This window comes from Pan paniscus, chromosome 15 (genome assembly GCF_029289425.2).
Source record: "Pan paniscus chromosome 15, NHGRI_mPanPan1-v2.0_pri, whole genome shotgun sequence".
Taxonomy (NCBI): Eukaryota; Metazoa; Chordata; class Mammalia; order Primates; family Hominidae; genus Pan; species Pan paniscus.
This window is the reverse complement of record NC_073264.2, coordinates 29,522,675-29,535,887: the sequence shown is the minus strand read 5'-3', so window position 1 is coordinate 29,535,887 and position 13,213 is coordinate 29,522,675.

Below are 13,213 nucleotides of genomic sequence, written 5' to 3'. Positions count from 1 at the left end.
CCCACCTGTTGCGGGAGATAATTGAATTATGGGGACCATTATCCCTATGCTGCTCTCACGATAGTGAGTGAGTTCTCATGAGAACTGATGGTTTTCTAAGGCGCTTTCCCCGCCTTTGCTCAGCACTTCTCTCTCCTGCCACCCTTTGAAGAGGCGTCTTCCACCATGATTCTAAGTTTCCTGAGGCCTCCCCATCTACTCAGAACTGTGAGTCAATTAAACTCTTTTCTTCATAAATTACCCAGTCTTGGCTATTTCTCCATAGCAGCAATGAGAATGGACTAATACACCGCTATAAAAAGAAACCTGCTCAATGGTGTTTAATGTTTGTTTCCAAACATCAAACTTATCACTGATTTGCTTTTTGTAAAATTTACATTTACATACAGTGCAACGGACTAATCTTAATTTTACAACTTAATACATTTTACATGTGCATACACAAATATAAGCCCCATCCTTTTCAAGATAAAAACATGTTTATTACACCCAACATTTTTTACTGCCTCTTCCTGCACAGAACAACCACTGATCTGTTCTAGAACTTCATATATATGGGATTATTCAGTATGTGTTTTTTTGTGTCCAGCTTTTTCTTCTCCTTAGAATGTTTTTAAAATTCATTCATGTTGTGTTTCTTGCTTTTTATCATTAAGCAGTATTCTATTAAACAAATATACTAAAATGTGTGCATGTATTGCTGATTGAACTCTGGGTTATTTTCATTTTTTTCTATTGTAAATGAAGTTGCCATGAACATATTTTTATAAGTCTTTTGTAGGCATACATCTTAATCTCCCCTGGAAAAGTAACTAGGAATAGAATTGTGTGGTTGCAGAATAGATGCGTGTTTAATTTGATAAGAAAATGCAAACTTTTTTCAAATTTCATTGTACCATTTTACCATTTTAACGTCAATATAAGAGGTCATTCCACAACCTCACTGGCATTTGTTGTTGTCACTCTTGATTTATCCATTCTCGGCTGCTTGCAGTTTCATGTGTTTGTGATCCTAATTTGCATTTCTCTGATGGCTCATGAGAGTCAATATCTTTTAATGTAATTATTGGCCATTGATACATCTTTATATGTGAATTGTCTCTACAAGTATTTTTGCTTACTATTAATGGATTACTTGCTTATTATTATTGACTTGTGGGTATTCTTCATATATTCTGAGCATAAGTTCTTTCCAGATATATGTATTGTGAATATTTTCTCCTTGTCTGTGGCTTGAAGTAAAGGTTGACAATACTGTAGTAATAATAATGATTATAATCATTACTATAATTTATCACTTGTTGAGAAAGTATTATGCACTAGGTATTTGAATCAGTGCATTAGATTCACCATGTCATATAATCTTGACAACCTCAGAAAAGCACCGAGAATTTACTTGAGAATAATATTTTTCATTATTAATTTATTTTTATATTATTTTTAAGACTAATAAACATATTAAAGCAATGACTCAATAAATCTAGTTTTATATTATTTTACTTATCACTTCTATTTTTCCAAAACAACTTTTCAATTAACATTTTAAATTAAATTAATAAAAAATATTAAGTTATTTTATTTCATTAAATTAATAAAAAATTAATAGAACTTTTAAAAAAATTTTAATTCCTTTTTTTAGAGTATATAATTCTTTTTTAGAATATTTTTCTCTTTGGAGAATAGAAAGTACATAGAATTTTCATACTCATAATTTCTATCATCTTATCTTTCTTCTTTATATTCTGAAATAATTTACCATGTAGATCTTTACTGCCTCTATAAAGTTTTGTTTGCATAATTCTATTGAGTTTTTCTTCTCAGTAATTATGTTTTTAAATAGCTATGATTTTTCTCACTTTTCTCAGTATTTTTTCTATAATTTCTAAATTAATTTTATATAATTTATATAAGTGCAATTATCTTTCAAATCACATTTTTAAAATGTGAATGTTAGGAAAGATTTTTTCACAGCTTTGGGTAAGTTCTTTTCAAAGAAAGATATTTGTTAAGATTTCACATATTAGGCTCTCTCTTTATACTCCCAAATCAACCCACTTTCTCTGTTAGAAAAGGGTCTATGATTGCAAAGAATTTGGAAGTGATGTGGTTTTTGTCAGACAATCTTAATCTTGCACAAGCAACAGAAAATATTGAATGACTTTTCATCTGTCTATGGCTTTTATAATCTGCACTGAGTAAGACAGGATATACATAGGCAGGGAGAATACTTGCAAAATATTTTGTCTTTCAAGTACTATAGCAAGTCAAACGAAATAATGCAAAAATCCATCTCAAATTGTCTTTAAAGGAAGCATCCTTGGTAAGGCTGAAGATTTATTCAGAATGTTGTTCATAGTAAGTGCAAACTGTAAGTGCTACATATAGTAGAATTCAGTCTATCCAAATTGGTGCTTGGAACAATTGTTATAAATTCAGATGCAACAGATTCAAACACATATACCTTAACATCCAACTTCTCAAACCCTGTTCTGAAGGACATGAACTTCTGTCATCTTAGCAAATAGCAGAAAAACAACCTGATCAGTGTTAAGAAAAAATACCCTAGGTGACATTACTCTGAGTTGGAAAGGCCCTCCTTCTAAGGAATTAGTGTTCTGGAGTAAAACTTGGATTTCAAAAACCTAAATTTTAGCAGCATATCCCCCCACCCCCCTGTCACACCCACACCCTTAGCTTGAGTTGGCATTTTATCTAAGATACATTATGAGCAATCATTAGTTATGCCCTTGCATTTTACCCTTGGTTTCAAAATTCATTTTTAGGCAGGTTTCTTATTCTCCTTGCTGGATTGTTTCATATCTCACTTTGGTTTCATTTACATCCGGTTTCTTGAAGTGTCAATATTTAGATGATATTCTCTGGCTTCTGCTGAAATAGATAATTTTTCCTATTGAATATATTGGGTCATTTACATGGATTTTAAGTATATGAGCTCAAATTTTTATTTTTAACAGAAAATACTTTAATAATACGCATGGTCATTTTCTAAAATGTTTTTTAGCAATAATTATATTTCAGAAATATATTTTTGATTTAAAAATTTCAGTTTCTGTGAACTGCCATATTTTCTCATGAAAGTAATGATTTTTCACATTTAATTCCTTGCATAAGGTAGATTGTGCTTGCCTGATTTTGGCTTATATTTGAATAAGAGATTTGTGTACTTTGAATACTTTAAATTTATTGGTGAATAAATGGAAAAAATAATATTTACAGTAATCTTGCTTTATTACTACCGAGATTCAGGAGCCTGAGAGAAGTGAGAAAGAAGTTGGAATCACAGAAATGTCTTAGTCTCTGTTTTCTTGGTTTGATATGAGTGCTCCCTAAAGGAGCAAGGCTTAGTAGGAATGTTCTCTGCTCAAGATGACTCTCAGTTGAAGAATAACACCTGGGAATTATAAAGCCTTGAGGGGTGGGAATCTAAATCTCATCAATTTCCTGTGACAAGTAGAAATGGGTGTCTCCAAAGATCTCTAAAGCTTAAACTTAACCCTCTGAGTTAGGGGGTGTCAGATAATTGTTATCAGAGTCTCTTTCCTTGAATTTGTAGCTATGCTGCTTTTCCATAGAAGGGTCATTCTACATTAATCTGTCTTTAAATTTAATCTCAGTTGCATCAATATCGGCAAAAATTCCTCTGTGGTGCTGATCTGTGGATGGTATTCAGTCACAGCTTCCAGTTCTGGTGCAAAACTAAAACCTTATTTAGTTGCATAGGCAATAAAAAATAGTGGCTATACAGCACAAAATCTAAAATTTGACTGCCTGGGTTTGAATTTGGGCTCTGCTGTGTGAACTTGCACAAGTTATACTATTTTAGGCTTCCATTTCTACATTTATGAAATAGAGATAAGTAACTACCTAAAAGAGTTATCGCAAGAATTAAAAGAGGCTATACACATATACAGATGTGTGTGTGCGTATATATATGTACAAATAAATATCAATTTATAAATCAATATCTATGTCTATATTTTTATCTATATCTCTACCTGTATGTGTCTATTAGTGCCTAACATGTAGTAGCACATAATAAATGTTACCGGTTTGCTACTTTTATCACTTTCACTGAAGTTAGAGTTAACAGAATATGCAGACTTCATGTGCTTCACAAGCTCCAACATAGAATAAATACAAAATACACACACACACACACACACACATACACACACACACACAGCACCTAGACATGTTATATTCAAGCTGTAGAAAACCAAAGACAAAGAGAAAACTTGAAGGTGGTCGGGGAAGAAGAGAATATCTTATCTATAGAGGAACAAGGACAATAATTACATCAGACTTCTCTTAAGAAATCATGCAAAAAAAAAAAAGATAAATACACTGAAATGTTAAAGTGTTGAAAGTAAACAAAACAAAAACAACAAAAATCTAGAATTCTATATCCTGTGAAATTATCCTGCTGAAGTGAATGCGAAAGACTTTCCTCACACAAACAAAACTTGGGGCATTAGTCACTAGCAGATTTGCTCTGCAAGTAATGTTAAAAGAAGTATGTCAGGGAGAAGAAAAATTATATAGATCAGAAATTAGGATCCACATCAACAAAGGAAGAGTTTTAGAGGAGGAAAAATTTGAAGGTAAAATATACTCTTTATACTTTTCTCACTTTAAATTTATCTACAATATAACTGCTTAAAGCAGTAATAAGAACAATATATTGGGTAATTATGTCATATGGATAGATAAATGATGGCAATGAAATAATGAATAGGAGGGAGAAATTGGAGATACATTGTTATGAGGTACTTGCACTATATGTAAAGTCATATAGTGTATTTGAAGGCAGACAAATTATTTTAATAGGGATATTGTACATTCAAGAGAAAACAAAATTAAAAGAACCATAAATGGCATGTTAAGAGAAGAGACACCATTAAGTCAGATTAAACTCTTAATTAAAACTAGGTAAGAAAAAGATTTAAAATAGAAATGAGAAATGCAGGAAAGAGAAAACAATTATAACATGGTAGATCCTAATCTGACTCTATTAATGAGGACTGTAAATATGAGTGATCTAAGTATAGCAGTTAAAAGACAAAAATTCTCGGAGTAGATAAGTGAGCTCTCTACAAAAGAATTAAATATAAAAACTTAGGTAGGTTAAAACTAAACATAAAGAGTGACAATGATATATCATGTTAATACTATTCGAAAGAGGAGAAAATGCATCTATTGTTGCCCTATCCAGAAGTCTACATATAAGTGTTCTCCCTGTAAAGTGAGGAAAAAGCTACTGATATATCTAGCATTATCTTTGAAGTTATAATCTTCTCTTAAAAAAAAAAATAACACCACTGAGGTTACTCACAGTTGATCGGTTTGCTTCTGAGAAATTGTCACATTATTCTTACTTTTTTTTTTTCTTAAGCTTAAAGTGTCTGCCTCATGAAGTCTGATTTAATGACTTTTCATATGTAAACTAGCTAGAAGTTATAATAACTGTGATTTCACTGAGAGTCAACAGTGTGACATGCCTGTCAAAAGACAACTAATGCATTATCAGGTTTTATTAATAGAAATGTGGTGTTCAGAATTAAAAGAGGAACTAGTTCTACTGTTTTGTGCATTAATCATACATCGTCTTGAGTATCATTTTCAGTTCTTGGCATTACAGTTGAGAAGGACATTGACAAGTGCATAAAAATGTTCCCAGATGAGTGATCAGAATATTGAGGGCCTGGAAGCTGTTTCAAATGAGAATATTTTGAAGACATTAAACACTAAAAGATTTTTGGAAAGGAATATTAAATATCTAAATAAAATTTGATAGACTGTGATTCTGTAAAAGCAATTATACTCGGATTGATACAAGAAGGGAGGAGGTTTTCTCAGAATAAGGAGAAATTTATTTATAATTATAGCTGTTCATCCTAAGTATGGGCTATGTTCTCAGATGTTCTTGAGCAACCTGTCACTGGAAGCATTCAAGTGGAGAATGGATGACAGTATGCCTGATATATTGCTATACTGGTCTCTGTAGCATTGTAGAAGGTGAACTTCATGACCTTCCAAGGTCTCTGGTAGCTCAAATGCTTGGTGGTTCAATTTTAAAAGCCTTTAAAACTCTGCTATTTATTAACCAATGAAATGAGTTCTTGTTAGCTTTGATTTTCTTTTTTTTTCTTTTTCTTTAGAGCTGTAAGGATATAGAATTAAGCAATTAAAAAAAAATCCTCTCCTAACTCACAATTAAGCCAAAACTTTTAAACCCAAAACTTTTAAAACCCAAAAATGACAACTCAAGTTTAGTACATGTGAGAGAGAGAAAGAAAGAGACAGAGAGAGAGAGAGAGAGAGAGAGAGAGAGAGAGAGACAGAGAGTGATACCTTGAAGACATTCTATGGAAGTAAAGGCAATTATTTTTGTAATTATAAAAGCATGTATTTTTTAAAAAGTAATTTTATTCATCAAATATGGAAGCATGTATAAATTTAAAAAATAACATAATTCTACCACTCAGTGATAAATGTGCATAATTTTCATTGTTGGGGTGTTTTAGGGGAAATATGAACATAGTTGAGATTATTCATAAATATAATTTATATCATTCCATTTAATAAGAAAAATCAAAGTATGGAAGCAATGAGGCTGATCATGCCTTTTGGAGACCATCAGGCCTAGATCCAAGACCTGTCTCATCCATTCATTGAAAGAACTTGGTCGAGTTATCTAATATATCTTTCCTTGGGTTCTCAAATAGGAAAAATAAAACTTAAATAGTAGTATTATTATTAAGATCAAATATAATACATGTAGAACTACTATTTTGTTACTCAGTGTATGATAACTTCAGACTAAATAATACTTAATTTAACATAAGTCCCTTTTTACCTTATTGTTTTAAATGTTTAATGTCTGTATGTGATTCATTATATGAGTTAATCATTATTTACTTTGATTTATTTCTTTTTTAAATTTTTTATTGGTGATTTCCATAAGGTAGGGGAGAGTGAAACAATGTTTCTTGGAAGGCTGGGTTACGACAAAAAAAGAATCTCTTATTAACATGAAACTCTCATGTTTTTTAATATTTTTCAACTTTTGCTATCAGAGTTTGATTCTTTGTAAAGTTAATTGAGGAGTTCCCACAGCATGTATGCCTGCATATGCTTCTATTCCCTAACTATGTGAAAATATTCACCTCTGAAACTTTATAGATTCCAAGTTTATTGGAAAATAATTTTCAAATAAACCTTTTTCCATTTTTTCATGATTATTTTTAATGATATTTTACCTTTTTTAGAAAATTTGGTTGTATATACTTATTTTACTAGCCAATTTCAATGAAATCTTTATTACTACAGTCTTCCATAATATTCTCTGAAATGTTATATTTGTATATTTAATTGTTTTATTGATTTAGTTACATAATTATACGTAATAATTTTAATAAACCTATTCTGTGTTTAATAGTTCTATTGTATTTATTTTCTTATTCACGATTTTAGGAATCTTCATTAAAATGAATCATTTGTTTCCATTACCGTCGTCCCTAAGTGTCTATGAGGGATTATTTTCAGGACTTCCCATGGATACCAAAATCTGCTCATACTTAAGTCCCTCAGTTGGCCCTTCAAACCCACCCATAGGAAAAGTTGGTCCTCCATCCCGCCAATATTGTACTTTTGATCCATGTTTGGTTGAGGATGTAGAAGGGCCTAAGTATATGTTTAAACAAATTCACATATTGCACAATTAAAACCCGTGTTATTCAAAGAGTCAACTGTACTTGTAAACTTTTTTTTTTTAGTTGAAAGACAAGTCTATTTTTTTCTCTTGGTCTAATATTTGAAGTACTAAATTTCTATATGTATATTTGATCAAACTTCAATAAAAAAAGGTAAGAATTTGCTTACCAGTACCAAAGTAGCTGTATTTCTAGGGGAGTGATTTTTATCAAATTTTAAAAATCAATTTGCAAGACATATTGAAGTCTCATGTGTGATTTTATTCTTTATATCTCTTTGTACTTGCTGCTTTTCATTGTCTTTACTTCAAGCATACTACCCTACTTCCAATTTGAGTATATTATGAGTTATGAAAGCAAATTACTAAACTAAAAATAATATTTCTGCTTGCGATACTAGTTTAGGTGAGCTCAAAGACTTGACTTGTTTTGGTGGCTATGTTTCCAGTGCTCGAAGCCTAAAAAATAATGGAACTCTAAATAAATATCATTTGTAAGAGACTTTAACTTTATCAAGTAAATACTTAAATCAATTAAAAACATAATAAATACAATTATTTACAAAGAGTTGTGGGCTTGTTAGATTCATTTTAAACATATTTTTCTAGCCTTAAAAAATGGAGGTGCAATTTCAATCATATGACTTGATCTATGCAAAGTCTTCCTAGTAGTAAAGAAGAGGGCAGAGTAAGTGCAGGTTTCTAGGAAACCAGACAAAATAAATAAAATAAATAAAACTTCGCATATACTGAAACAAAAGAAGAACTGTCCCATACCAGTGTCTCTGCAATCATGTAAAATTATATCCAAACTAGACTTAATGGAATAAGAACAAGGCTGGGCGCGGTGGCTCATGCCTGTAATCTGAGCACTTTGGGAGGCTGAGGTGGGTGGATCACATGAGGTCAGGAGCTCAAGACCAGCCTGGCCCACATGGCAAAACTCCGTCTCTACTAAAAATAAAAAAAAAATAAAAAAAATAAAAAAATTAGCTGGGCTTGGTGACACACACTGTAATCCCAGCTTCTCGAGGGGCTGAGACAGGAGAATCGCTTGAACCTGGGAGGCAGAGGTTGCAGCGAGCCGAGGTTGTGCCACTGCACGCCAGCTTGGGCAACAGAGCAAGACTTTGTGTCAACAACAACAACAACGACCGAACACTGGGCTTTATCACAATTGTCATATAATTGCTAACTCAGCACAGTGCCCAAAACATGGTTAATAAAGTTAATAGATCTTATAACAACTCCTAATATGGAAGGATAAGGGCTAAATGGTCAGAAATGAAATAAGCAATATCCCACATTTTTTTTCTTTTTTCTCCTACTGCTATATAGGTCATAATGAGCTAAAGGATGGAATGATTGGTTGGACCATTAAGTTATCAAGTCCTAAGTGCACACATTAATGAATTATCATAAACTGAACATACCACGGTAACCACCATCACATCAAAAAACATGATTTCCAGCACCAATGAAGACTCCCCATTACTTTAGGAAGACTCCATTTCCTACACTTGCCTTTCTGAAAAGAGCCGTCATTGTAACTACTAACCACAGATTGTTTTACCTCTACAAAAATGAAATTTTACTCAATATGTTTTTCAGTTAATATTACATTTGTGCTATTTAAGAATGTATGTGATATTTGTACATCTATAGCATTATTTAATTTACATTACTGTATGATATTTTATTGAATATAACAATTCAGTCTACATTCGATGGAAATTTGGATGTTCTCTAAATTTTGGCTATTATAATATGGTGATGAACACTTCAGAACATTACAGTTGGTGTACATATATGTATGTATGTCTGTTACGTTCACAGTTAGGAGTATACATATGCTGCACTACATATGTTCATATTTTTTAGGTGATGCCAAAAAGTTTTTCAAAGTATTTGCACTGATTTATCCTTTCACCAACAGCACTTGAGAAGTAAGTTGCTCCACATCCTTGCATTGTCTTGAAACAAACAAACAAACAAACAGCCATTTTGATAAAGAGTATCTCATTGTAGTAATAGTATTGCATTTAAAATCAACCACATTTTCACAGGGTAACCGCTTTTATATCTTTCCTGTTTTGTAAAATTCCTATCCAAGTCTTTTTGCCCATTTTTTATTCGGTTGTCTCTCATTTTCTTATTAAGATGTAGAAGTTATTCATATTTTCCAGATCACTCCCTTCTTTATTATATGGGCTGCAAATAACCTGTTTACAGAGGTTGAAAGGTATGCCAAAAAAACTCTGTTGATGTCTTTCAATGTAAGCTCATTATTCTGTTTTCATTTATGGGAATTAATCCAGAACCATTTATTAAAAATATTGTCCATTCCCCACTACTCTAAAATGCCACCTTTGTCTTAAATACATGTCCATATATATATAATCTCCCTCTGAACACTCCGGTCTATTGTATATCGGTGCGGCAAAACAACACTACCTTAATCACTGCAGCTTTACAACAATCTTGATAAATGGTAGAATATATTGTCCATTTTGTTCTTTTTTGACAAGATTGTTTTGCCTATATTAGGTCTTTTGGATTTCAATTTATTTTCAGAATATTATACCATATTCCTAAGATTTTAAATGAAATTGCAATGGATTTTTAGATGAATTTAAGAGCATTCATATTTTTACATTATTCTTTTAATTTAGGAATACAATATATTTCTTCAATTAATATTTTAATTGTTTATAGTTAGTATGATGTGTTTTGCATGTATTCCTACATATTTGTTCATTTTGAAGCTATTTTAGCGTTTTTAAATTTTATTTTTATATTTTTGACTGACATTAATATTATTATTTTCCATATGAACCTTGAATTCAGTAATCTTGTTGAGTTATTTGTAGATTCATTTACATTTTCTACAAAATGAATATGTTAGTTTACAAATACTGGTAGGCTTATTGTTTATTTCAAATCTTTATGTCTTTAAGATTTGTATGTTTGGTTTCTCTTCTTGCGCTGACTATGACCTCAAAGGCAATGCTGAACAGATGTGGTGACCTCTAGCATTCTTGGCTAATTCCCAAACAGATGTGGTGACCTCTAGCATTCTTGTCTAATTCCAAAACATTTCAATATTTTGTCATTATGTATAATTTATGATATTTTTCTAGCTATCTATATCAGATTAATTTTCTTTTAACAAGTTTTATTTTTGCCCTTTAGATGATAATATATCTCCTTTTCTCTTATTTTACGAATGTTTTCTTGCATTTCGTTTTCCCTAGGTTAACTATTATGTTTCTACATGTGGTCTTTTAAATTCATCCTGTATGGGAATTCATGATATGTCTTTAATCAGTGGCTATATTTTTTCTTAGTTTTGAGAAAAATTTCATCATTGCCTCTTCAAATATCTGTTTACCATTCATTCTGTCTCCACCTCCTGTCATCCTTTTTTATAGATCCTGTGCTCTGCCAAAATTCACAATCTTGCCTTCTAAGTCTTCAAGTATATTAAACATAGTTATTTTCAAGACAATTTTTAATATATCCAAAGGATATCTAGAATATCCAATGTAATATTTAAATATCTCATATTAATTCCTAATATATATACAATTTCTAAATATTCAATATGTAATAAAGTCAGTTTCTAAAATAGCTAGACTTCTGCGAATCTGTTTCTAATTTTTGTTAGTTCTCTTTGTTTTCAGTATGTCACACATTCTTTCCTCCTCATCTGCCAAAAATTACTAAATTTTTGATTCAATGACAGACACTGCAAACAAAAATGGTAAAGAAATTAAAACCCTTTGATTATGTGTTTCTTTTTTTTTTTCTTTTTTTTTATTATACTTTAATTTTAGGGTACATGTGCACATTGTGCAGGTTAGTTACATATGTATACATGTGCCATGCTGGTGTGCTGCACCCACTAACTCGTCATCTAGCATTAGGTATATCTCCCAATGCTATCCCTACCCCCTCCCCCACCCCACCACAGTCCCCAGAGTGTGATATTCCCCTTCCTGTGTCCTTGTGATCTCATTGTTCAATTCCCACCTATGAGTGAGAATATGCGGTGTTTGGTTTTTTGTTCTTGCGATAGTTTACTAAGAATGATAATTTCCAGTTTCATCCATGTCCCTACAAAGGACATGAACTCATCATTTTTTATGGATGCATAGTATTCCATGGTGTATATGTGCCACATTTTCTTAATCCAGTCTATCATTGTTGGACATTTGGCTTGGTTCCAAGTCTTTGCTATTGTGAATAGTGCCGCAGTAAACATACGTGTGCATGTGTCTTTATAGCAGCATGATTTATAGTCCTTTGGGTATATACCCAGTAATGGGATGGCTGGGTCAAATGGTATTTCTAGTTCTAGATCCCTGAGGAATCGCCAGACTGACTTCCACAATGGTTGAACTAGTTTACAGTCCCACCAACAGTGTAAAAGTGTTCCTATTTCTCCACATCCTCTCCAGCAGCTGTTGTTTCCTGACTTTTTAATGATTGCCATTCTAACTGGTGTGAGATGGTATCTCATTGTGGTTTTCATTTGCATTTCTCTGATGGCCAGTGATGATGAGCATTTTTTCATGTGTTTTTTGGCTGCATAAATGTCTTCTTTTGAGAAGTGTCTGTTCATGTCCTTCGCCCACTTTTTGATGGGGTTGTTTGTTTTTTTCTTGTAAATTTGTTTGAGTTCATTGTAGATTCTGGATATTAGCCCTTTGTCAGATGAGTAGGTTGCGAAAATTTTCTCCCATTTTGTAGGTTGCCTGTTCACTCTGATGGTAGTTTCTTTTGCTGTGCAGAAGCTCTTTAGTTTAATTAGATCCCATTTGTCAATTTTGGCTTTTGTTGCCATTGCTTTTGGTGTTTTGGACATGAAGTCCTTGCCCATGCCTATGTCCTGAATGGTAATGCCTAGGTTTTCTTCCAGGATTTTTATGGTTTTAGGTCTAACATTTAAGTCTTTAATCCATGTTGAATTAATTTTTGTATAAGGTGTAAGGAAGGGATCCAGTTTCAGCTTTCTACATATGGCTAGCCAGTTTTCCCAGCACCATTTATTAAATAGGCAATCCTTTCCCCATTGCTTGTTTTTCTCAGGTTTGTCAAAGATCTGATAGTTGTAGATATGCGGCGTTATTTCTGAGGGCTCTGTTCTGTTCCATTGATCTATATCTCTGTTTTGGTACCAGTACCATGCTGTTTTGGTTACTGTAGCCTTGTAGTATAGTTTGAAGTCAGGTAGTGTGATGCCACCAGCTTTGTTCTTTTGGCTTGGGATTGACTTGGCGATGCGGGCTCTTTTTCGGTTCCATATGAACTTTAAAGTAGTTTTTTCCAATTCTGTGAAGAAAGTCATTGGTAGCTTGATGGGGATGGCATTGAATCTGTAAATTACCTTGGGCAGTATGGCCATTTTCACAATATTGATTCTTCCTACCCATGAGCATGGAATGTTCTTCCATTTGTTTGTATCCTCTTTTATTTCCT